Here is a 25,025-nt window from a genome sequence, read left to right as displayed (position 1 = left end):
CTCTGATATCAAGCCTGTGGCACCTCGGCTCAGAGAAACTGGAACACCCCGTATTCCAGCCCAGAGATTGAGGAGAAGTCTTCCGGAATACGGAACTGCTTAGCATAGAACAAACTAGCTTTCTATTATTACACGAATATGATTACAAGGTCTCCGATATTACAATGAATAACATCGGTACGGCGACACTACACCATCCTCACTTGCTCTATGCAAGCAGTAGAACAACTCGAAGCAGCGGAATAACTCTAGCAGCGGAACAACAACGACGGTGGTGAACTCCACTCCGCAGGGACTCTGGCTGGAACGATTATCCTAGCTCGCAAACAAAGAATCCACGGCAAACAAGCATGCAATCCAGGCACGACCTGCAAGCTGGCATGACACACGAGGTCAGTACATTGAATGTACTTGCAAGCTCACAATAACCAGAAGCATTCAAGACAAACAACAGCATGGCAATTACAGGTTAAGCAGGAGTTAACATGAGATCCTCATAACAACATGACATGAGCAACATGAACATGATACAGCTAGAACAATATGAGCATGGCATGAACATATGAATCTGACGATACTAACATGCAACATGATGACACTATATGGACTATTTATTCTGCTCGGGTTACTACGTAACCATCACATGCATCACTTACCAACCTCGGACATCACACGATCATCTCAGGATCAAATCAAGCTTGGTATAAACAATACCGTAGTAATCATTAAATGATCACAAGGAGCTTGATCTTTACCCATGATTCTCGCACAACATCACGAATATCCAACAACTCGGTATCCTCGATACCACGGTGATCATTCCGGCGATCACAACCATGACCAACACTTGGTCTCAAATGGTGATCTTTCCGGCGATCACAATCAACTTATCTCATCATCGAACCGGGGTTGTCATTAATCAAGTTATTATTAATACTGTTGACTCACAGTGGGACCGACACGAACTGGGCCCTTGTCCGCGGGCGCGGCTATCGATAGATTTAATATACACTCTGCAGAGGTTAGTACACTGTACCCACACCACGGAACCCATGGCCTCGCACTCCCATTCGGGTGGACCAACGACGTTCCAACAAAACCGATCTACTGCCATGACACTCCCCCGGCCACTCCGACCAACTCCCCTTTGGGCTAAGTCCTGGGTGGCCCCGTGTCTACCAAAGACACAACGACCACCGTCGTGGTCCGTCCCAAACAGGGACAAAAGCGCTTATCATCCAATCTACGGGCACACAAGGTTATGTCCGCCTGCCTGATTAGGGTAAGCACGCCCATAACCTTCCCTAGTTGGAGGCACCGGCGACAGGCATGACAATAGACCCAGTTAGGACCTTCCCATATCAGCAAGTGTGGTTGCACTGGTCAGCTCGATATGGTGGCACCTTGACTCAGCCAACAGTTGTTCAAGTTCAATTTAATCCGGTTAAGCTTGAATGCAAATATGCTGAGCCATAATAAAATAACATGATGCAATTGCAAAGCATGAGCATGATATCAACATAAGCATGAGAGTACGACATAACTATCCACTATATCAACAATGAATCATATCCAACTGAGCATGGCATACTGACTAACATGAACATCACAAGTACATACTTCTCAGAAACATGGCATGACCACTACCATCAACAATAAATATCATGCAAGAACATAACAACAATGCAAGCATTTAACCAACGGGATGCAATGAAACATGCATAACAACGGCACTCGGAACAGACGATAGTCATGCACCGAAGACCATCGCCAACATCAACATGTAGTATTAGCAAGCATAAGCATATGAAAGGAATACTAGCAACTATCAGGGCATGATAACCAGGTGCATAACAACATAGCAAACATGTAAGTACTAACCCAGAAGCATTACCGAAACAACGATAACCATATTTTAAACAAGCAAACATTTATTAAATATTCAAGTTGAAAACCATGGCTACTGCATGACTATCATGCAAGTGGGTATTGTGGCTTGCCTGGGGGTGAAGAAGGCACCGGGAAGGAGTGCGGTGAAGCCGCGAAAAGATTTGCCGGAAACAGTTCTCTCTCGGAGGGGCTGTTTACGTGCAAGGGAAAAAAGGTCATTTTCAGAATGATAAAGCATAGTGAATATGATACCAACAGAACGGGCTCGACGAAACAAAGACGTGGGCTTTGGAATCACCTCATTTGGAGTTGTGGTTAAAAAGATATGAAGGGTTGAAGTTCAGGGACTTTTATGCAAAAATATCATCACAAACAAGTCCCTAAGTGGATAAGGCAGAAGCTCAAAGTTAGAAATATGCTTTCTGATTAAGAAAACGCATTCTGGGCTGAAACGGGGAGGAAATACGCTTTCAATAAAGGAAAGCGTACTTTGAGCTGAAGCGGAGGGAAAATGCGCTTTCCCGAAGGTGAAAACGTACTCAACCGAGTACGCCTCCACTTAATCCAGTCAGCCGAGGCGGGACCGGGGCGTGTGACACTGACGTGCGGGTCCCACGGGCTGTGGGGCCCATCACTTATCCAGCTAGGCAGGCGGGGTCAATGCCTACCCGCCGACAGGTGGGGCCGCGAGGAGATGGGGCCCGCCAGGCTCCTGTCTTCTTCCTCCTCCTTGCTGTGCCCCGATGGAAATAGAGGAGGGAGGCAGGGAGGAGACCGGCGACGGCGCGGGCAGCTCCGGCCGTCCCAGGCTCAGGCGAGAGCACCGGCCAGTTCGGGGTGGAGTGCCGCGCCCATCCAGACGAGAAAAGGGCGCCGGGGAGGACCAGGGGCGATGGGGCTCACGGCGACAGGGAGGTGGCAGAGAGCGGCGGCCGTTCTTGGGGCATGGCCCTAGGGGTGCTCCGGCGAGGTGGAGAGAGGGTAGGGAGGTTCGCCGGACTCCGGGGAAGCCGAGGGTGGTGGCTAGGGGAAGAGTAGGGCTCTGGTGGCCGCGAATTTAGGATGAGGAGGCCTGCGGCCATCGCGGTAATGGTGGGGCAGGAGAGCTCCAGAGGCTCGGGTGGATGGATGGGGAGGTTGCTGGGAGTTAGGGGGGCTGGTGGTGAGGTCGAACGGCCTCGGGGTGGGCTTATATAGCCGCGGGGCGAGGTGCCGCGCCGTCGTCGCCGCGGACACGCGGCCGGCGCCGTGGACGCGTGTGCACGCGCATGAGCTCGGGGAAGGCGACGGAGAGGGAACGGACGAGGGGCAGGGCTCACGGAGACGAGGCCTAGGTCGTGGACAAGAGGAGAAGAAGCCGAACGCCATAAATGCCCGGTCGGCTACAGGCTTCCCATGGGCGCGCGGCGACGAGAGCTGACGGAGGGGAACATGGCTCCAGGAGGACGGTGATGACGCATGCCAGCTGTTGGACAGGCTCACGAGCGCGAAGGCGATGAGAGGGAGAGGGGCCCGAGCAAGAAGACGCCCTGGACGCGGCCAACGCCAGCAGAGCGCGCGCATTGCATGCCAAAGCTCGTGATCACCGCGTGCACTGGTGCACACAGTGGCACACGGCCGGCCATGCAATGTCTGGGGGCTTGTCCTTCCTGGGGAGGTTGCAACTGCGGTGGTAGTTTGGTTAAAAGTGACATGGTTAAATGGCAGTTAACACCTGAAGTTTACTGCAGTAAACTTGATCGTGTACTGCTACTCAACAGGGAGGTGATTGGGTCAAATGGAGTTGTCTGGGAGGTTGAGGTAAAGAAGGACTTACATCCTGGTAACTATGGAGGGGTTTGGATCAAGATTTAACAGAGTTGCTTTGCAACGGCCAAATATGGTCCAGAATCAAGATTTGGATGATGCACTCTGATGAAGCATCAATTTGAGCTCAAATTGGGCAAGGCAGAGTCATTTGGTCCTATGAAGATGCTCAAAAAGTCTCATACCAATTGGCCAAGCCAAACTGGTACTTGCTTCACAAACATCTCCTCTGGACAGAAACTTGAAAAAATTCTAGAGAAATAATGGCTTGAAGAAACATGCCCAAAATGGGTGGAGGTAAGTTATATGTATAATAGAAGGCCTAGAAAAATTGGCAGCCATAATGGAGCAAGATAAAATACACTTGCTTCACAAACTGAAATTTTGGACAAAATCAAAGAATTGAAGATGAGCTCACATGGAGGCATTACATGAGCTCTACTTTGGTGGAGGGCTATGATATGATGATATGAGGGATCATGCAAAATGGCAACTCATTTGGATATGCCTAGCTTGCACCTCCTTCACAAAGCTTCTTTCTGGATAGAAACTTTGGAAAATCATAAATAAATAATTACTAGGCACCTGAGGTTGCATTTTGGCATGTGGCAATGATATGGATAGGAAAAGGTGTCCAAGGAGTTTGAGGTCAATTGGGAAAAGGAAAATAGCACTTGCTTCACAATGTGCCATTTAGGGCAGAATAGGAAATGAATTATTTGAGCATGATGATAAACATGACAAATGAAATATTTTTCCATATTTCAGAAAGATATGACCCAAACAATTTATGAGAATTATTTGGGAATTTTAGGAGTGATGGAAATAAAGGTTGCTTCACAACCTAGGGCAATTTGAGTTATTCCTTTAATAGAAAAGGAATATTCCCAATAAAAAGAATATTGGGATTTGGGCTAGGATGAAAATGACAGGGTCTAGGGAAGGATTTGGTATGACAAGCCACTCTGGAAGCAAAGAAGAGTTCATCTTCTTCAGTTTCCAGACCACAAAGCCATGGAAAAAGGAAAACTCAAGCAAAAACCTCAAAAAAACAAAAGAAAAAGAAAGGGCCAAAAATCAGGCTGTCACAAGGGGGTCCCGAACTGTGGATCTAGGATCGATTGGAACATGTGATATGGGACACAGTATTTACCCAGGTTCGGAACCTCTCTAAGAGTTAAAACCCTACGTCCTACTTGATTATATTGCTTGTGTATATGAGGATTACAGAGTGGATCTACCACGAGATCGGATGAGCTAAACCCTAGGCTTGTCGGAATATTGTCCTCCTATGGTTAAACCCTCTGGTTTATATAGACACTAGGGGTACTAGGGTTTACATGTATCCGGTTACATCAAGGGAACAAGGACGCCGAATCTTCCATCTTGACTTGGGATGTACGTCAAGGCACATAAAGGTCTTCGGTCCGGATATAGTGCGGCCCAACTGTCCAACCCATGAGAGATAGGTCAGCAGCCCAAGGACCCCTTATTCATGGACTCCCTCAGCGCCTGCTCGTCGGCTCTACTGCACTCGAGTACGTTCGTCTTCAGGCGATCAATGGGTTGAGTAGCTTCCACACCACCTCCATGACTCGCTGGACTATTTATGTGTGTTGTTGGTGCTGCAACAAGAGATCACATGAGGTGTAACACAGTATGGTCATTACGGACACACCTTCACTTGAGAGATTACTTGTAGTTGATCAACAAGGTCCAACAAGAATCAATGTCATTTCTGCGTCGAAATTGATAGTGGTGAGCTACTCGTTTGTCAAATACTCCGAACTTGTTATTGGATCCACACCCGTTCACGTAGAACAATCGCCTTCTTCCTCTCCTTCTTGAAATTAACATTATTTCTAATTTTTTAGATGTATGCTCGTCTGTCATCTAGAAAATGATTCCGACAAGCTTGACCCCGAATCTGCGCTCAGTGAAGTTCTTGGCACTAGAATCTATTGGCCCCAACCTGAATCAAGTTGTCAGTTTCCTGAGATGCTTTCCATGCTTGGTGTTGGTGCAAGAATCTACCTCCTTATGTTTTGGATCTTGTTGACATCAACAGTATGGGACTTATGTGTTTGCTAGTGCACATAGAGTAACAGGTCCCTAGAATCAAGAGGAGTTTGATTCAAACGACGGAGATAATCCCCTGCGCAGTAGTGAGGTTATCGCCGAAGATTATGCTGACAAGTGTGACCCCTCAAAAATTGCTGATGTGAAGCCATTGGTTCGGTGCTTGTCCAAAGGAAGTGACTGCGACTGAGGAGATTGACCGTTTGGTGGCTGATCCATTTGATTCTGAGAAGATTGCTGAGCAACCCCCTCTCCGAGTGATCTGAGTTTAAAATCCACCGAGAGAAAACCCCTAGAGCCAAAAAATTAGATAGTGGTTTAGCATCACTCGAATCTAAGTCTAGTACGCTCCTCCTATTACTCTTTAGAGCTGCAAACTCTCTAGACGGTGAGGTGTCAATTTCTTCAGATACCAAGAGTGATTGTGGTTCTCGAAGAAGAAGTCTGTGAAGGTTTGGAGAACGCCTCAGGTATCTACCATGAGTAATTGGCATTGGTTGATGAACCAATTGTCGAACAGAATAGGGCGAAGAGAGTTTATCTTGTGTGTTAAATCACAACCCCTCCAACCAGACGTAGTCCTTGTGCAGAAGGAGGAACTGGTTGAAACAATACCTTGTCGCCATCGAGCATCACTAGTTACCTCAGTCTGTCAGCTTTTCATTCGTACTTTTTCAACCATGTGATTTGCCTTGATGCATGCTTTAGTTTCCATTCGATAGTTTGTACTTGCTCATTGTACGTTGTTTTCTTTTGCTCTGCTAATGGGTTTTGAGAGTTTTGATCTTTCCGAAAGAAAATTTAAAACTCTCATTCACCCCCCTCTGGTAGACATACTTCGTTCCAACAATTGGTATCAGAGCAAGGTACTCCTTGACTCTGCTCATTTTGGTCTAACCACCTTGGAGTTTAAGTATGTCTTCAGTGAGCTACAAAGTCACATCTCAAGATTCCCATCTTCGATGGGGCGGACTATCCCTTCTAGAAAGAGAAGATGAAGGTCCGTCTCTGAGCTATTGATGATGATATGTGGAATGTGGTGTAGAATGGAGTCTTGATTGAAATACCCCAAGCCCCCACTGACTACGAGAAGACTCATTCAGTTGGACGCACAAGCCAAAGATGAAATTGGTGGTCATCTATCTCGGGCTCAATTTCTTCGCTATCATCAATGTGAAACTACGAAGGAATTGTGGGACATTCTTGAGAAGATTAATGAAGGTGTTTCAACTCAGAAACAAGCTCGCAATGATACTCTTCGGGTGAAGTTCAATCGGTTCAAGCGAATCAGAAATGAAGCTGCCAGCAAACCTTCAATTGTCTGAGTGACATTGCAAACAAGCTGCAAGGTCTCGGTGCGAAAGATATCACTGATCATGAAGTTGTGAAGAAACTGCTCGATCTTTTGACAGTTCATTTGACACTCTGGTTCTGATGATCAGGGAACACGCTGATTTCAAGTATCTCGACTCTGCTGACATCATGAAAAGGCTAAACACTCACGAAGAATAAGAAGAAGAAAAGTGAGATCTTTATGGCTTAAGTCACCACACAAGTCATGCTCTCAAGGCTGTGGCCAATTCTTCCTCAGAAGGAAATGCCGAAGAAGATTCAGATGACCCAGAAAGCTCAGCAAAGACCTCACACTAATCACGAAGAAAATCCAGCATCTTCATAGGAAGAACCAGTTTCAGAAGAAAGGTTCCAGCAACTCTGGCTATTCAAAATCTTGATCAAAACCTACGGGAGAATACACCTACTTCAAGTGTAAAAAGCCAGGACATTTCATTTTGGATTGTCCTCTCTGGGAAGCTGAAATCCGTGCCAGTGGAAGATATGATTCGGGTAACTATTGAAGCAAAATCAAGAGCAAGAACTGCGATTCCGATGATGAGAAGAAAACGAAGAAGTTTTTCAAGAAGAAGGACAGCTCCTCCTCAAAGCCTTCGTCAAGATCTTCATTGAGGAATCCCTCCAAGTCCTCCTCCAACTGCAACAATACCTCTCGCAAGGCCAAGGCATACATCGGCAAGGAAACGGACTCTGATGAAGAAGAGTCATCTGAGTCTGAAGAAGTTGTATATTCTAACGAAGATTCTGATTCCGGCATGGCTGGTATTGCATGTGCCTCCACCGCTTCGTCAAGCTTCTTCGAGAAACATTCAAGCGATGATGAATCTCATGCCTACTGCTTCATGGCCAAAGCTTCAAAAGAAAAGGCATCTTTGAAACATCACAAGGTTCACTCCAGTGATCAATATTCTTCGGATGAGGATGACCAGGCTAAACTGATTAAAATTGTGTAATATACAACAAAACTCTCTTGAGAAATTGAGAAACACTCAAGAAATTTGAAGGGCTGTTGGTTGAGGAGATGGAGAAAAATCAGTCGTTGACTGAAGAGTATTCTGCTCTCAAGTCACGAATGGATGAACTATCAAATTGTCACGATTATCTTTCGGCCGACCATGAGCAATTGACTTATGATTACCTGAAAAGGAAACAAGAACTCGAGTCGCTGAAAGAAGCTCATGCTGATTTGATGAGAGAAAATTCTCTTCTCACCCGACAACTCAAAGAGAACCTGAAGTGTTTACACCACCTTGCTTAAAATGCTTTGAACGTAGGGATACGTCGCCAACGTATCTACTTTTCCTAACGCTTTTGCTCTTGTTTTGGACTTTACTTTGCATGATTTGAATGAAACTAATCGGGACTAACATTGTTTTCAGCAGAATTACCATGGTGTTGTTTTTGTGCAGAAATAAAAGTTCTCAGAATGGAACGAAACTTTTTGGAGAATTGTTTCAGAATATATAAAAAATACTGGGACCAAGAAGCACTGGAGGGGGTGCCCTGGCTGGGCACAATAAACGAGGGCATGGCACCCCCTCCAGGCGTGCCCTGGTGGGTTGTGCCCACCTCATGGGCCCCTGACCCTAATCTCAACTCCATAAATACATATTTTCGGAGAAACAAATCAGGGAGGAAGTTTCATTGTGTTTCATGATACGGAGCCTCCGCCACCTCCCGTTCTTCATCGGGAGGCCAGATCTATAGTTTGTTTGGGGCTCCGAAGAGGGGGATCTTCGGTCTTCGTCATCACCACCCCTCCTTCATCACAAATTCCATGATGCTCACCGGGAGTGAGTAATTCCTTCGTAGGCTCGCTGGTCGGTGAGGAGTAGGATGAGATTCATCATGTAATCAAGTTAGTTTTGTTAGGGCTTGATCCCTAGTATCCACTATGTTCTGAGATTGATGTTGCTATGACTTTTCCATGCTTAATGCTTGTCACTAGGTCCCGAGTGCCATGATTTTAGATCTGAACCGTTTATGTTATCACAATTATATCTATGTTCTTGATCTGATCTTGCTAGTCATATGCACCTGCTATGTGTTATGATCCGTAAACCACGGGGTGACAATAACCGGGATACTTTCCCGTGATGACCGTAGTTTGAGGAGTTCATGTATTCACTATGTGTTAATTGTTTGTTTCAGTTCTCTATTAAAAGGAGGCCTTAATATCCCTTAGTTTCCTTATGGACCCTGCTGCCACGGGAGGGTAGGACAAAAGATGTCATGCAAGTTCTTTTCCATAAGCACGTATGATTATTTACATAATACATGCCTACATTATATTTATGAACTGGATCTAGTTATGTATCGCCCAAGGTTATGACTATTATATGATGAATATCATCCAACGAATTCACCGATCCAATGCTTACGTGTTTTCCACATATTGTTCTTGCTAATTAACTACTGCTGTTGTTACTGTTACACTTGTTACAAAATCATTGCTATCACTGTTACTATTACTGTTACCACTACTATCAAAACTATCATATTACTGTGCTATAGTTCACTTTGCTGTAGATAATTAATCTCTAGGTGTGGTTGAATTGACGACTCAACTGCTAATACTTACAAATATTCTTTGGCTCCCCTTGTGTCGAATCTATAAATTTCGGTTGAATACTCTACCCTAAAAAACTGTTGCGATCCCCTATACTTGTGGCTTATCAAGACGTAGCAATGTTGAATCAAATGTTGAATCTTCTATGAATGCTAACCCCTCTGTCGAGGAAAATGGTTCTGTGTCTGATGATAATGCTAGGTTGAAGGATCTCATTCAGACAGGCTTGTTCAAATCTCTCAAAGGGCACCAAACTCTCTGTGATGTTCTGAAGAAATCCATCCTTCACAAAAATCCCTGGAAAGAAGGTGTCGGTTTCAAAAGGAAACTGAATGAGGATGGCTCCTACTGGGAACCAGATCAATATCCTGACATTGTGTGGGTGCCTGCCAAGAGCAAAACGCTCGATCCAACTTTGCTTTCGGGATATGACTCTCCTATTCCCAAATACTCTTATGAAGATTCTTCTGGACAAGTACAAGCTGTTCAAAAACCAATATGGTGAGGTTGTTGCTTGCTATGTTGGACCAAACAGCAAGAATGGCCCTCCAAAGAAAGCTATTTGGGTGCCCAGGAAAACTACCGATGCATTGCCTATTGCTTCGTCACTAACCATGCAGGTAGAAAATGCTCGGTAATTCGCAGAATGAATATATGCATACCTAATTTAACCACTATACTCATTCGTATGAAAATAATTGTAATGCTTATTCTTTCAATTATGGTCATACTTCTTCGAGTAACAATTATGGTTATCGAAAGAAATCATACCCTACTCGCTCATCTGTTCCGAAGCCACCTGCAAAGATGTGGGTGGTTAAGAAAGTCTAATTCTTCTGCAGGACTATGTCTCTGGGTGTACCGAATGGATAATGGATAGTGGATGCACTAGTGATATGACCGGAGACAAGTCGTTGTTCTTCAACCCAAATTTAACTTCTTCATCTCTGAAGTATATTACTTTCGGCGACAACAACAAATGAAAGGTAATTGGGCTAGGTAAAATTGCAATATCCAAGGACAAGACTAGTGATGATGTTCTACTTGTTCAGTCTCTTGGATTCAATCTTATGTCAGTTGGCAAGCTATGTGATCTAGGCATGTGATGTTGGCTTGAACTACGTCGGTATTTCCCCAAAGAGGAAGGGATGATGAAGCACAGCAACGGTAGGTATTTCCCTTAGTGATGAGACCAAGGTTATCGAACCAGTAGGAGAACCACGCAACACCACGTAAACAACTCCTACACACAAAGAACAAATACTTGCAACCAGACGTAAGAGAGGGGTTGTCAATCCCTCATGGGTAAAAAGATAGGTAAAATTGTAGTAGATTGGATAACTAGATCTCGCGGGAACACGAGATAAAATAAATAAATAAAAATTGCAGCAAGGTATTTTTGTGTTTTTGGATTAATAGATCTGAAAATAAAAGCGAATAAAAATAGATCTCGAAGGCAAATGTAATAAAGAAGAGACCCGGGGGCCATAGATATCACTAGTGGCCTCTCTCAAGAAAAATAGCATACGGTGGGTAAACAAATTACTGTTGGGCAATTGATAGAACTTCAACTAATCATGACGATATCCAAGCAATGATCATTATATAGGTATCACGTCCAATATTAGTAGACCGACTACAGCCTGCATCTACTACTATTACTCCACACATCGACCGCTATCCAGCATGCATCTAGTGTATTAAGTTCATGGAGAAACGGAGTAATGCAATAAGAATGATGACATGATGTAGAAAAGATCTATTTATGTAGAAATAGACCCCATCTTGTTATCCTTAACGGAAACAATCAATATGTGTCTTGCTGCCCCTTCTGTCATTGGGAAAGAACACCGCACGACCGAACCATCACAAAGCACCTCTTCCCATGGCAAGAAAAATTGATCAAGTCGGCCTAACTAAACCAAAATTCAAAGAAGAAATACGAGGCTATAAGTAATCATGCATATAAGAGATCGAAAGACTCAAATAACTTTCACGGATAAAAACATAGATCTGATCATAAACTCAAAGTTCATCGGATCCCAACAAACACACCACAAAAGGAGTTACATCAAATAGATCTCCAAGAGACCATTGTATTGAGAATCAAAAGAGAGAGAGAGGAAGCCATCTAGCTACTAACTACGGACCCGTAGGTCTATAATGAACTACTCACGCATCATCGGAGAGGCACCAATGAGGATGATGAATCCCTCTGTGATGGTGTCTAGATTGAATATGTGGTTTCTGGAACTTGCGGCGGCTGGAATTGATTTTCGTCGACTCCCCAAGGTTTCTGGAATATTGGGGTATTTATGGAGCAACGAGGCGGTGCGGGTGGCCACTGAGGTGGGCACAACCCACCTGGGCGCGCCTGGGCCCCCAGGCGCGCCCTATTGGGTTGTGCTCCCCTGGAAGCTCCCCTCAGGTACTTTCTTGGCCCAACTGGTGTCTTCTGGTCCAGAAAAAATCACCAAAAAATTTCGCTACGTTTGGACTCCATTTCGTATTGATTTCCTGCAAAGTAAAAAAAACAACAACTGGCACTGAGCACTATGTCAGTAGGTTAGTCCCAAAAAATGGTATAAAGTTGCTATAAATGATTGTAAAACATCCAAGAATGATAATATAACAGCACAGAACAATAAAAGATTATAGATACGTTGGAGACGTATCAACATGCTGGTTATATTTTCCATATCTAAATGCATTTTCTTGATGGCCTCTGACAATTCCTTCATCTTCAAAGGAAATAGAAATGGTGATTTGTATATTGTGGATTTCTCTAAGGGTCCCTCAGTCCAAACTTGTTTGCTTGCAAAAGCAACCGAACGATGGATGTGGCACCGAAGACATGTTCATGCAAGCATGAGAAATTTGCAGACTCTCATGAAGAAAAATAATCTCAGTGGCATTCCTGTTGTAAAATTCGTCAAGGACCATCTCTGTGCTGCGTGTGAGGTCGGTAAATTGTCCAAGAAGCATCACTCATAAAAAACTGTAATGACCACGATAAGACCTCTGGAAATTCTTCATATGGATTTATTCGGACGTCTGAACTATGCAAGTTTTGGTGGTAGTCACTATGGTCTAGTTATTGTTGATGATTTCTCTCGCTATACTTTGGTATTCTTTCTCGAAGACAAAACCTGCACCCAAGACATCTGCCGGCTTCAAGGCTCCGCTGACCCAAGAGAGGTTCGAACACAAGGGCGTGTGTGAAGAACTCAATCTCTCCATCCTGCCAATTCGATGCTCTCACAGCCTAGCTCGATGAACGGGAAAGGGAAGGGACACGACAGTTTACCCAGGTTCAGCCCACCTTGCGGTGTAAGACCCAACTCCTGCTTTGTGGTGGATTAGCCTCGTAGTGGGCTGAGGATTAACTAGTACAGAGGAAGAACAACCCCCGGAGGCCAGTTCTTGTGTGGGTGTGAGCTGGTGAGGGTTCGGATGGATCGATCAGATCCAGCTGCGTCCTATGGTGGTGGCTAACCTATATTTATAGTGGCCTTGGTCCTCTTCCACCAAAACAAGGCGGGAAGGGATTCCACAATGACCAATTTGAAAGGGGACAAGAAATACATATTATGCTGACGAAAAGTGATCTTCGCCTGCAAAGCTTCTGGCCATGACGCCGTGGCGGGCTCGGCAATGACATCCGTCCTGGCGGTCTTTCTTGTTGCACAAGAATGGAAACCTTTGGCTGATTCGTCGGGACTCCGCGCCTGTGCTTGCCTTCTTAGCACCGAAGAGGAAACCTGCTGCTCTGCGCCCGCTGGCGCCCGCCTGGCCTTGGTCATCATGGCTTGCATCACCTTAGCCTCATGAGGTGAGCGTCTACATAGAAATCTCCGCTCCCCAGGAGCCACACTACTCGGGGAATGCCTAGCAGTAGCACGGGTTTTCAGCCTATCAGTAGCGCGGATAACTGCGCTACTGCTATGGTGCTACAGCTAAAGGTTAGCAGTAGCGTGTGTTGACACGCGCTACTGCTATATCTACTTAGCAGTAGCGCGTGGAGGAACAAGCACTACTGGTAATTAGTAGTAGCGTGTCTCAAAGCCCGTGCTACTACTATTCGGTATTCTATTTTTATGTCGTTATTCATATACCTTTATACAAGTTTTTATACAGTAGAAATTTAGAGATTGTTTTTACATCATAATGAGTTACTAAATCACTAGGTGAAAGAACCGCAAATTAATTTCAAGTGGATGGATCCTAAGTGATCAAGTCATGGAATATCTGGATCCTAAGTGATCAAGTCATGGATTATCACGATAATCCATGACTTGATCACTTAGGATCCATCCACTTGAAACTAATCTGCGGTTCTTTCACCCAATGATATAATAACTCATCGTCATCATCATCATCATCATCATCATCATATTAATTTAAAAACTCTTACATCATGTCATCACCAACAACACTAGCTAATAATCATCATAGTCATTACCACTATTTAATCATCATAGTCATAGTGTAGCTATCTAATCACCACCAACACTAGCTAATAATAATCATCATAGTCATTACCACCAACACTAGCTATTTAATCATCATAGTCATGGTGTAGCACATCATCATCTTCAAACTTATTCTAGCTAGCTAGTCACTCCTGCTGCTCTCTCTTAGGTAAAATAGCATAGAACATGTGTAGCACTCCTGCTTCATCATGTTGGAGCATGCAGATGAACCTGTCTCCTAATCGTGGGCCGCGCTTCTGATTGCTGCCCCTAGTACTTCTCTGCGATCATTCAAAATTTGGCTGCAGTCTTTCACTATTAAGCATTCCTCGATTTTAGAAATCCTGAATGCCCTCATGTGCAATGTAAGATGTCTTGGCCGTAAGCTAACTATTGACATGCGACCTTTAGTCTCGATCCACTGAGGCACAACTATCATCGGGAGTCCCTGTTGAAGAACATCGTATAGTAAGATACTTAGCAATGAAGTTTAGCTTAAAAAATAATGTATGCAAAAGATGCACTGAGGACAAATAGTAAAAATCTTACCATCTTTCCTAAATAGATGTGATCGTAGTTCAATACGAACACTATTGGTCGCACGTTTTGAGTACTAAGATTTTTAAGTCCAGGAAAATAATTTGTCTTGAGAACATGAAGATCCTAAAGCCATGAAACATAATGACTTATCTCCTCGCAGTTTAGTTCAGCCCGGGACAGTGGACGGTCATGTCTACCAAGCGTTGGACATGTTTGCTTGAATGGAAATAAGCTGTCAATAGAAATTAGTTGTCAACTATTTTTGAATAAACAATATCGAAGACATAAATATGGTTGAGAAACTCACATAATGGTAGAACTGGAGGCATCTGCACATCGACCCAAATGTCTCTATTACCTTCAATATCATCTTCCGGACGAATATCAAAGGTGATAACCATATCAGGCTCAAATGCATAAGCCTTGCATAGTGCTTGCCAAGTTTTGCATTCAAAATAGGTGTAGTGTCTGCATTGTATAATTTTGCGTCGAAAGTATAATCATGCTCGGTCTTCAAGTAAACTCTCTTTACCTCCATAGTTTTCATAGGACTGAAACCTATCTTATCCAAGACAAAAACTCTTTTATGGCAGGGGATACGCTAGTATAATAGTAAAAAAAATTAAATTATAAGTTGAAGCAAATGAAGCAGAAATCATGCTTAATTATGAAAAAAGACTTGTCGTTGTGACTTACTATATCCACTTTGAAGTTCTCATCCAGCTTGATGCTGAAGCGCCTATCATCAACTAGGAAGATTCTGTCGCACAGGGCGCGCTCGTGTTTGCAGTATTCACAAATACCTAAATCCTTTTCGTCGTCAGACGTTTCCTTTGTTCATAGTTGAAACTTTAATTGAAAATCGATCGAAGGCACCAGGAAACTCAACACACAAATCCGGGGCACTCGTTATTTCCTACATATTCTAGCACAAGTCATGCTTAAATTCACGAAAAAATCCGGCATGGCCTTTGCTAAAATAGGACATATAGAGCGCCTAAAAATTGCCGGAACGGAAATGAATCAACACTCCGGCAAAACATAGGCCACTCGGATTTTCCCAGCGATAAAAAGATGTTCATACACATACAATGATGCATGCTTAAACTTGCAATTCCATCCGGATCAATTATGATAGGCATTCGCACATGAGCGCACCGACTAAATACCGTAGTTCTACTCTATTCAACACACCGAGGACTGGATAAAGTGGAGGTGGAATTTTAGCTCACCGACTCGGGTGTAGAGGAAGTAGAGGTAGTTCAGATGACGATCACTCCAAGGAGACACAACTGTACAAAGCCTGCATATTCCACCGAGTAAAATTTTAATTAGATCATCAAATGTCATATAGTATTCTTTGATGACAAAGTGATAATGACATAAATTCAACTAGTTCTATTAATTCAACTAGTACAACTAATCACTTACTAAAAATAAACTAGTTCTATTAATTTTCTTACTAAAAATGAACTAGTTCTATAGTAAATTTTTAATTATATCATCAAATCTCATATACCTAAATTTTCTTACTAAAACTAAATTAGTTCTATTAATTCAACTAGTTCAACTAAGCACTTACTATAAATAAAAATAATTAATTTTCTTACTAAAAACAGTAAAAAAAACTACATTATGCAAGAACAGTACAAAAAAAGTTTAGGGTTTAGGAGAGATGGAGGGAGGAGGGAGTAGAGAGGAGGAGGAGGGAGGAGGAGGGAGGAGGAGGGAGGAGGGGGAGGGGGCGGCCGGAGGAGTGGAGGTGGAGGAGGAGGAGGAGGAGGGAGGAGGGGGCGGCCGGAGGAGGAGTAGGGGCGCGGTAGGGAGGAGGGATTACTGTTGGGGAATGCAGTAATTTCAAAAAAATTCCTACGATCACGCAAGATCTATCTAGGTGATGCATAGCAATGAGAGGGGAGAGTGTTGTCCATGTACCCTCGTAGACCGAAAGCGGAAGCAGTATGACAACACGGTTGATGTAGTCATACGTCTTCACGATCTGACCGATCCTAGCACCGAAGGTACGACACCTCCGCGATCTGCACACGTTCATCTCGGTGACGTCCCACGAACTCTAGATCCAGCTGAGGTCGAGGGAGAGTTTCGTGAGCATGACGGCGTGATGACGGTGATGATGAAGTTACCGATGCAGGGCTTCGCCTAAGCACTACAACGATATGACCGAGGTGGAAAACTATGGAGGGGGCACCACACACGGCTAAACAATCAACTTGTGTGTCTATGGGGTGCCCACCTCCCCCGTATATAAAGGACGGGAGGAGGGGGCCGGCCGGTCTTCATGGTGCGCCCCAAGGGGGGGATTCCTACTCCTACTAGGAGTAGGTTTCCCCCCTTTCCTAGTCCTAATAGGAGGGGGAAGGAAGGGGAAGAGGAGAGGAAGGAAAGGGGGGCCGGCCCCCTCCCAATTCGGATTGGGCTTGGGGGGGGCGCCCCCACCTCTTGGCCGCCTCCTCTCTCTCCCACGAAAGCCCATGTAGGCCCATATAGCCCCCGGGGGGTTTCGGTAACCCCCCGGTACTCCGGTATATGCCCGAACTCATCCGAAACCTTTCTGGTGTCCAAACATAACCTTCCAATATATCAATCTTCATGTCTCGACCATTTTGAGACTCCTCGTCATGTCCGTGATCACATCCGGGACTCCGAACAACCTTCGATACATCAAAATACATAAACTCATAATACCGATCGTCATCGAATGTTAAGCGTGCGGACCCTACGGGTTCGAGAACTATTTAGACATGACCGAGACTCATCTCTAGTCAATAACCAATAGTGGAACCTAGATGCTCATATTGGTTCCTACATATTCTACGAAGATCTTTATCGGTCAAACCACATAACAACATACATTCACTATTGCAGGATGCTGCTAACGCGACACTATGATCAGAGACCCTTCGAGAAACTGTGTGCGATACCATAATCACAAACTGTGTTGTATGAAACCATCAGAAATGTGTAAAACGTTTGCGATGACGGATGCATCAAACACGGTTCAGGTTTTAGTTGCGTGTGCGATGAAGGGCATACGGTTCAGTTCAATGAACTGTTTGTGATGAGGAGGAACAAAAGAAACGGGATGCCAGATGGAGGTGTGTGCGATACACAGCATACGGTTCACTCGGATGAACTTTTTGTGATTAGGCAACACAAAAGAAACGGTCAGCCAGATCAAAGGTGTGTGCGATATACGACATGCGGTTCACTCGGATGAACTGTTTGCGTTGAGACATGAGAACATAAACGGTTCAACTTAACAAGATGTGTGTGATACGCGACAAACAGGTCTGTAATCAGAAATGTGCCTAAAGACCGATAAGAACACAGACGGTTGCTGCTAATAAGATGTGTGTGTTGTGCGATGGGATTGCATACATAACAACAACATATATATACACACACACTTATAAGGACATGCTTGCATAACCAAATTAAAATCCACTTACATAGGTGGCTACTACAACCATGATATTTGCACACACCAAAGTAAACTATTACATGCATAATTACATAGGTGGCTACTACACACATGACATTTCCACACACACCAATAAAGTATACTATATATTACATGCATGATTAACTAGCATAAACGATCATCTGATCATCATCTACTTCTTGTGACGCTTGCTCTTCTTGTGGCTCGATCCGGGCTCGTCGATTTGGGTAACGAGGCACTTCCTCATGTCAACGATCCGCATGTGCATCTCGTAGCATGTGTACACGCTCTTGGCTGCGAACCTGAGGTGAGGTTCATCCAGTTGCCGCATCCAGGCCTTGTGCCAGCATATACGGGACTTGTTCTCTGGGCATCCTGCTTCATCTTTTCGTAGTAGGGGTCGATGATGGCCGAGGGGAGCTCGACCAGGCTGTCCTGCTTCGTGCTGCCCCAGACCCTGTAGTGGTCACGGATTTCGACAAGGTTCTTGCAGGCCAAGCCCGTAACACTGAGTGCTTTTACATCGTCTTTGGTATCCACCATGGCGAACTTGTAGTCGGTGCTGTTGACAAACCTGTTGAAACGGTCGCAAGGCTCTATGGCCATGCAGTAGTGGTAGATGAGGACATGATGGCGCACACACAACTGTGCGATGGCAACTTTCTGATCTATGCCGGGACGACCGGCGGTTTAGTGGAGGTCGATGCCGACCACCTTGTACTTGTCTCCAGCAAGCAACTGGTCAACACTATTGATATAGTCGTCCACCATGGCCGGGTCGATGGTGTACACCATCGAGAGATCCGTATCCCTCGTGTGGGTCTCCACTCAATGCTCGCCGAACTCCATTGGAGCGCCGCCGGACATCCCCTCTCTATGTGTCGTCATGGGTGTGCTTGTTGTGTTGTGGGGCGCGATCGAAAGGTTGAAGAGACTAAGGTTATAATGGTTGCGGGAATTAAAGGGGAAGCTGGGCGGCCAGGAATATCGGCATGCCCTGATGGCAGTTCTAATTTCCAGCGCGTAACTCCATCGTGCCGCACATAACTGCATCGCGTGGCAACGCTGTCAGGACAGGATTTTCAGGATAATAATTCTCCAAAAAATGGCCCTTGTGCTCACCAGCCCCAGGATACTGTTAGCTGATGAGGCACCAACCTGATACAAGAATTCCAAGCAAGGTACAGAAATATGTAGTACAAGACCATTGTGGCCTAGGAGTACAACATTTGGTTTGTAATGGTTGATGGCGAAAGCGGTTTGTGGTTCATCTGCGTCTATGGGACTCCATTTCCCACAAGAACAGCTGACCAGGATAACTCCTATCTTCGCGAGGCTGCTATCACCTTTACATGGGTTCCGGGGCTGTCGTCGAAACGCTCCTCTCCACGCAAGAAATCTGGCCAAGACAATAGCCAGGGACAAGCCAGTGAGTACGTTTGAATGTACTCGCAAACATTTAGAACACGAGTATAATATAACCAGGGGTAATCATGCTCCGAAATATTCTATGATCACAATGTCTGTCACGAAAGATACGAAATCCATGATGTATGCATATGGGAAAAAATGGATGTGCAATATAGAAATAGAATGTAGTGATCGAGTGTCTGAAATGACTCCTCGAAGAGGGTGCAAATAAATTAACAATGCCGCAGTCGGGCGTCTGAGCGACACCACATAAAGGGCTTATATATATAAAAGAAACAACAAGCATGCCACAGTCGGGCGTCTATGCGACACCACATAAAGGGCTTATATATAAAAGAAACAACAAGCATGCCACAGTCGGGCGTCTATGCGACACCACATAAAGGGCTTATATATTTATCACAGTGAATATCCAGGAGGTAGAACCATCCCAGGGATACTCAATAATTCAAATAAAATAAATGGTTAGTCCACAATAATAATGATCATAATCCACATATGTCACAGTTCATAGTCAAGGTTCTGGTTCAAGTGTTCCCTGCATGATTATCATAACAAAAATATTTCCATTAACAGGTAAACTTACCACTCGTCAAGCCTCACCATGCCATACCGGACATACTCGTCCCAACGAGGTACTAGGGACAAGCCCGTGTCTACCCAAGACCACGACTTTCCCGGCTTCCTTCCGGTATGCAAGGGAAGCTTACGAGGATGAATACCATCACCAACATATCCATTTATCACAGCAAAGAAAACTCGACTATGCACTCATGCATATGATTTTTATCGTCACATAAAATAGCGTATGCTCTAAGTCAAGGTGATGTTGTAACCGTATCACAACATCCAAAATATTAAGCCAGGGTTCAGGATGCTTGCCTTCAAGTGTATGCATGTGGGGGTGCACTTTTGAAGGTTGCCTTTTCTCCAAAAATCCTATTTTGAGAAATATTCAAACAACACACATTTCAAAAACAGTACAAAAAGCTGTCCCAAATATTTTTGAAATAAATCTTAAAATAAACTAGATGAAATTTGAGAGAGGTAGGAAAAAGAATCAACTCATTTGGAGTTTTATTTTAAAAGTTATAGCCAGTCAAAGATCAGTCAAAGTTCTGTTTTAATAAAATCAGAAAAAGGAAAACGCTTCGAGGAAAATACGCTTTCAAAGCAGAGGTGACGTACTCCGGTCTTTGCGCTTTCACTTAAACAGAGAGGACGGCCGCGCGGGTCACTGACAGTGGGTCCAGGGGGCCCACTGGTCAGGTTTGACCGTTCTTCCTCTCCCTCCCTTCTCTCTGCCCGAACGGTGCGGGGCTCCGGTGATCGCCGTCGGCGAATGGCAGTTCCCCACGGGGTCCCGAGGGCAGGGATGGATCCGCCAGACCGAGGCGGTCCTCCCGGTGGGTGCTAGGCGGGTGGGGATGGAGAAAGTCACCGGCGGCGAGCTCCGCGGCGGACGGAGGTTCCGGAGCTGAGTGGGTTTTGGGCTCCGGTGGTCCTTGGTCGAAGCTGAGGCGCTAGGCAGCTCCGCATGACTACGGGGAAGCTCTTGGTGGCGTTGGATTGGCGGGGGAGGGCTTGGCCGCGACGTATCGCACCGGAGCTTGGCGGCGGCCGAACTGGCCGGAGACGAGGAAGAAGGGTCCTCCCCGTCGATTGCTGGCTAAGGGGAAACTATGGGAGTGGCCTGGGGTTGCCTGAGTGCTCGGAGGAGCACGGGGTCCCCTTTTATAGCGCGACGGGGCTGGCTCCGCGGCGGTGGATAAGATCGACGACAAGTCACCGTTGCTGTAGCTGCAGGGCGTCGTGGCGGCGACGAGCGCGTGCCGACGAGCATGTGGATAAGCACGGGCTGTTCCCTGGGGGCAGCTGGCGCGCGCGGGTGGCTTGGGCGGCGCCGTCCACGGCAGAGCCCGCTGCCGACGCCGGCGTGCCGCCAAGGGAGCTCTACCGGTGACGCTGTAGGGCGCTAGTGCGGCTTGGAGGTTTGCTGCGAGGGGGCGAGTGTATGGCGCGGCTCTGCAGGCGAGTTGGGGCCAGGGACGGGACGCGTCGAGGGTGGCAGTGCGGCGCGGCGACTCAGTGCGCGCGCGTGCAACACGTGTGCTTTGGGCGCGCCCAGAGCACGCACGCCAAGTGCTCGACGAAATGCCAGCGCGCTGTAGAGAGCGTGGGTGAGGCTGGTAGCTATCAGGCCAGGGTTAGGGACATCTGGGAGGTTAGTGGACATGCTGGATGGGTCAGGGGCTCAAGTCCACAATGCAACCCAGAAGACATGCCAAAACTGTTCCTGCACACAGGGTGTTCGACAGAATGCCATGGTTAACTAGCCAACTCTTGGGGTGGCCACAATCTCCAGATCCTAGTCTCTTTAGGAGCTCAAGAAGGTGGTAAGGTTAGTTTGGCAAAAACAGAAAGTTGATACTGCAAGTTTTTGAGAAAACCAGTTTTGGGCAGAAACTAAAGGCTATCATTGCATGCACCAAAAATATGCCAATGGGTCCAATCTCCTGGACTTAAGGGTTTGGTAGGGAGGACTATAAGTAGAAAAAAGCTCAAGGGCACTAGAGCAAAATAAAATGGGGTTGCAGTACAAATCACCAAATTGGACCAGAATGAAGATGAGGTTGATTCACTCAAATTTTCAAAGAACATCACTGGGTTTTTGCATGAAGTTGAATTATATGCATCTCCTGGCATCACCAAACACTTGGAAGAATTTTTAGAAAAATATTTAAATAGGTTGTAGTGCGAAAATACCTACTGGACCAGATTTGAAAAATTGATGTAGAGCTCAAAATCTCCAATAACCAAAAGATGTTTTTGCATAAAAGTGATGTGGGAACCTCACATGACATCCCCAAATTTTGGTGAAAATATTAGAAGCATTTATCAAATGGTTGCAGCGCAAAAATGGGCTCCAAATTAATGAAAGTTCATTTTAAAAGAATAAAGCTCATGAAAAATAATTATGCAAATAAATCCACTGATAAAGAATTGATTTTATAAAAAGGGCATACAAATCCAAAAATACTTTTGAAAAGTTTTCCTCAAGAGGTAAAAACTCACAATATTAAAGAAAAGAGGGGTTCTGAAATCAAAGGAGAAATCCAGAAAAATAAAATTTTTATTTCCTGGCAAATTTTAATTAATAAAACAAGTTCAAAATTTTTGGAGTGTTACAACACTACCCCCCTTAATAAAAAATCTCGTCCTTGAGATTTGCTAAGGGTTGATTTTTAAAAAAATAATAATACTCCCATAAGTTGAAAACAAGAGTTTGCGCATAGCACGAATTTAGGGTACAAACATAAGCTGCAACGCACAAATAAACATAGCCATGACGTTTATAATAAAGACGGCAAAAGGACAGGGTCCGGAGAAAACGTCTTTGGTACTGGGGCGCACAAGCAGACATCCTTTGATAATGGCGATACAGGATCACACAATTACAGGGCGTATAAATAACAAGGCTCGTTACTACTCGAGCGACTCAGTCTACTCCGTTAATATCTAAGCGGGCTTGCCTAGTGGACGTCGAATCTTCCCCACGGGTTTCACCGCCGGGAATAGCCGGATGAGGTTGAGGGGCTGCGGGGTCGGGGTAGTGGTGATGACCATCGCGGGGGTTGTTGGTCACAACTCCGTTGGGGTGTGTTCCCAAAAGGCGGTGAAGCACTTCTGGGGACATCAAAGTATTTTGGTCGATGGCTGGGGCAGACCTCAAGGGCTCGATCGGGTGTCCGAATAGCACGACTGGGTTGTCGATGTCGGGCTCCACTTCTCCTCTCGCTGGGGCTCGGCGAAACAGTTCTCTATGAGCTGCGATCAGATCAAGGGTGATTTGATCGAATAGTCCCTCGAGTGCACTTACATAGCGCACCAGATGCAATAGTGCAGGATCCGTCTCGTGATCTCCGTTGGCAACTTGGGGCGGCCTACCATACCCGTTACGACTGGGGTAGTAGTAGAACGAGCGGCAGTTAACTCTAGGCGACAAGTGCCGGAGTTGAACTATAGCTTCTCGAGCTGCCAGTTGGATGGCTTGCGGCTCAAAGGGAGTGGTCCTTCCAGTGAACCTGTAGGGGCATTTTGGCGATAGACCCCTACCATAAATGTGTACAGTGGCCCAGAACTGACGGCTCTCACCGTTCATGAGCTCTTGGTACACAACATATTCTGGGGGCTCCTCTAATGCATAGGCACGGCGGGTGAGGTTTGCGAGCACGGTCACAAAACCTCCAAGGTTGGTTGCTGTGGTCTCATTGTGAACAATGGGGCCAGGCATCGAGACTTGGTTTGGGAAAGAGGCTGTGCTATGCTGGACTGAGGCTAGCGTGCCCTTTTTATAGAAAAAGGGGCGGAGTCTTCCCTCGCACGCTTGCGAATGGGACATGCTAGGTGTCGGTCACTGGCGCGTGATCGACAGGCTAAGCTGATAGGTTGGGCACCGACTGCCAAAAGCGTCGGGGTCACTGTGTGGCTATCTTACACGAGAAGTTTGGCCGGGGTTGGGTTAAGGTCTGGTGGGTTGGTTATCCTAGGTTTATTGACCTGGCTAAGATAGGGTTAGCCAATGGTCAGCCTGGCTCTGATACCAAGTCTGTCAGGACCGGATTTTCGGGATAATAATTCTCCAGAAAATGGCCCTTATGCTCACCAGCCCCAGGGTTACTGTTAGCTGATGAGGCACCAACTTGATACAAGAATTCCAAGCAAGGTATAGAAATATGTAGTACAAGACCATTGTGGCCTAGGAGTACAACATTTGGTTTCTAATGGTTGATGGCGGAAGCGGTTTGTGGTTCATCTGCGTCTATGGGCTTCCATTTCCCACAAGAACAGCTGACCAGGATAACTCCTATCTTCGCGAGGCTGCTATCACCTTTACATGGGTTCCAGGGCTGTCGTCGAAACGCTCCTCTCCACGCGAGAAATCTGGCCAAGACAATAGCCAGGGACAAGCCAGTGAGTACATTTGAATGTACTCGCAAACATTTAGAACACGAGTATAATATAACCAGGGGTAATCATGCTCCGAAATATTCTATGATCACAATGTCTGTCACGAAAGATACGAAATCCATGATGTATGCATATGGGAAAAAATGGATGTGCAATATAGAAATGGAATGTAGTGATCGAGTGTCTGAAATGACTCCTCGAAGAGGGTGCAAATAAATTAACAATGCTGCAGTCGGGCGTCTGAGCGACACCACATAAAGGGCTTATATATATATATATATATATATATATATATATATATATATATATAAAAGAAAAAACAAGCATGCCACAGTCGGGCGTCTATGCGACACCACATAAAGGGCTTATATATAAAAGAAACAACAAGCATGCCACAGTCGGGCGTCTATGTGACACCACATAAAGGGCTTATATATAAAAGAAACAACAA

The sequence above is a fragment of the Triticum aestivum genome, chromosome 4D (genome assembly GCF_018294505.1).
Source record: "Triticum aestivum cultivar Chinese Spring chromosome 4D, IWGSC CS RefSeq v2.1, whole genome shotgun sequence".
Classification (NCBI taxonomy): Eukaryota; Viridiplantae; Streptophyta; class Magnoliopsida; order Poales; family Poaceae; genus Triticum; species Triticum aestivum.
Note: the sequence above shows the minus strand (reverse complement) of the source record.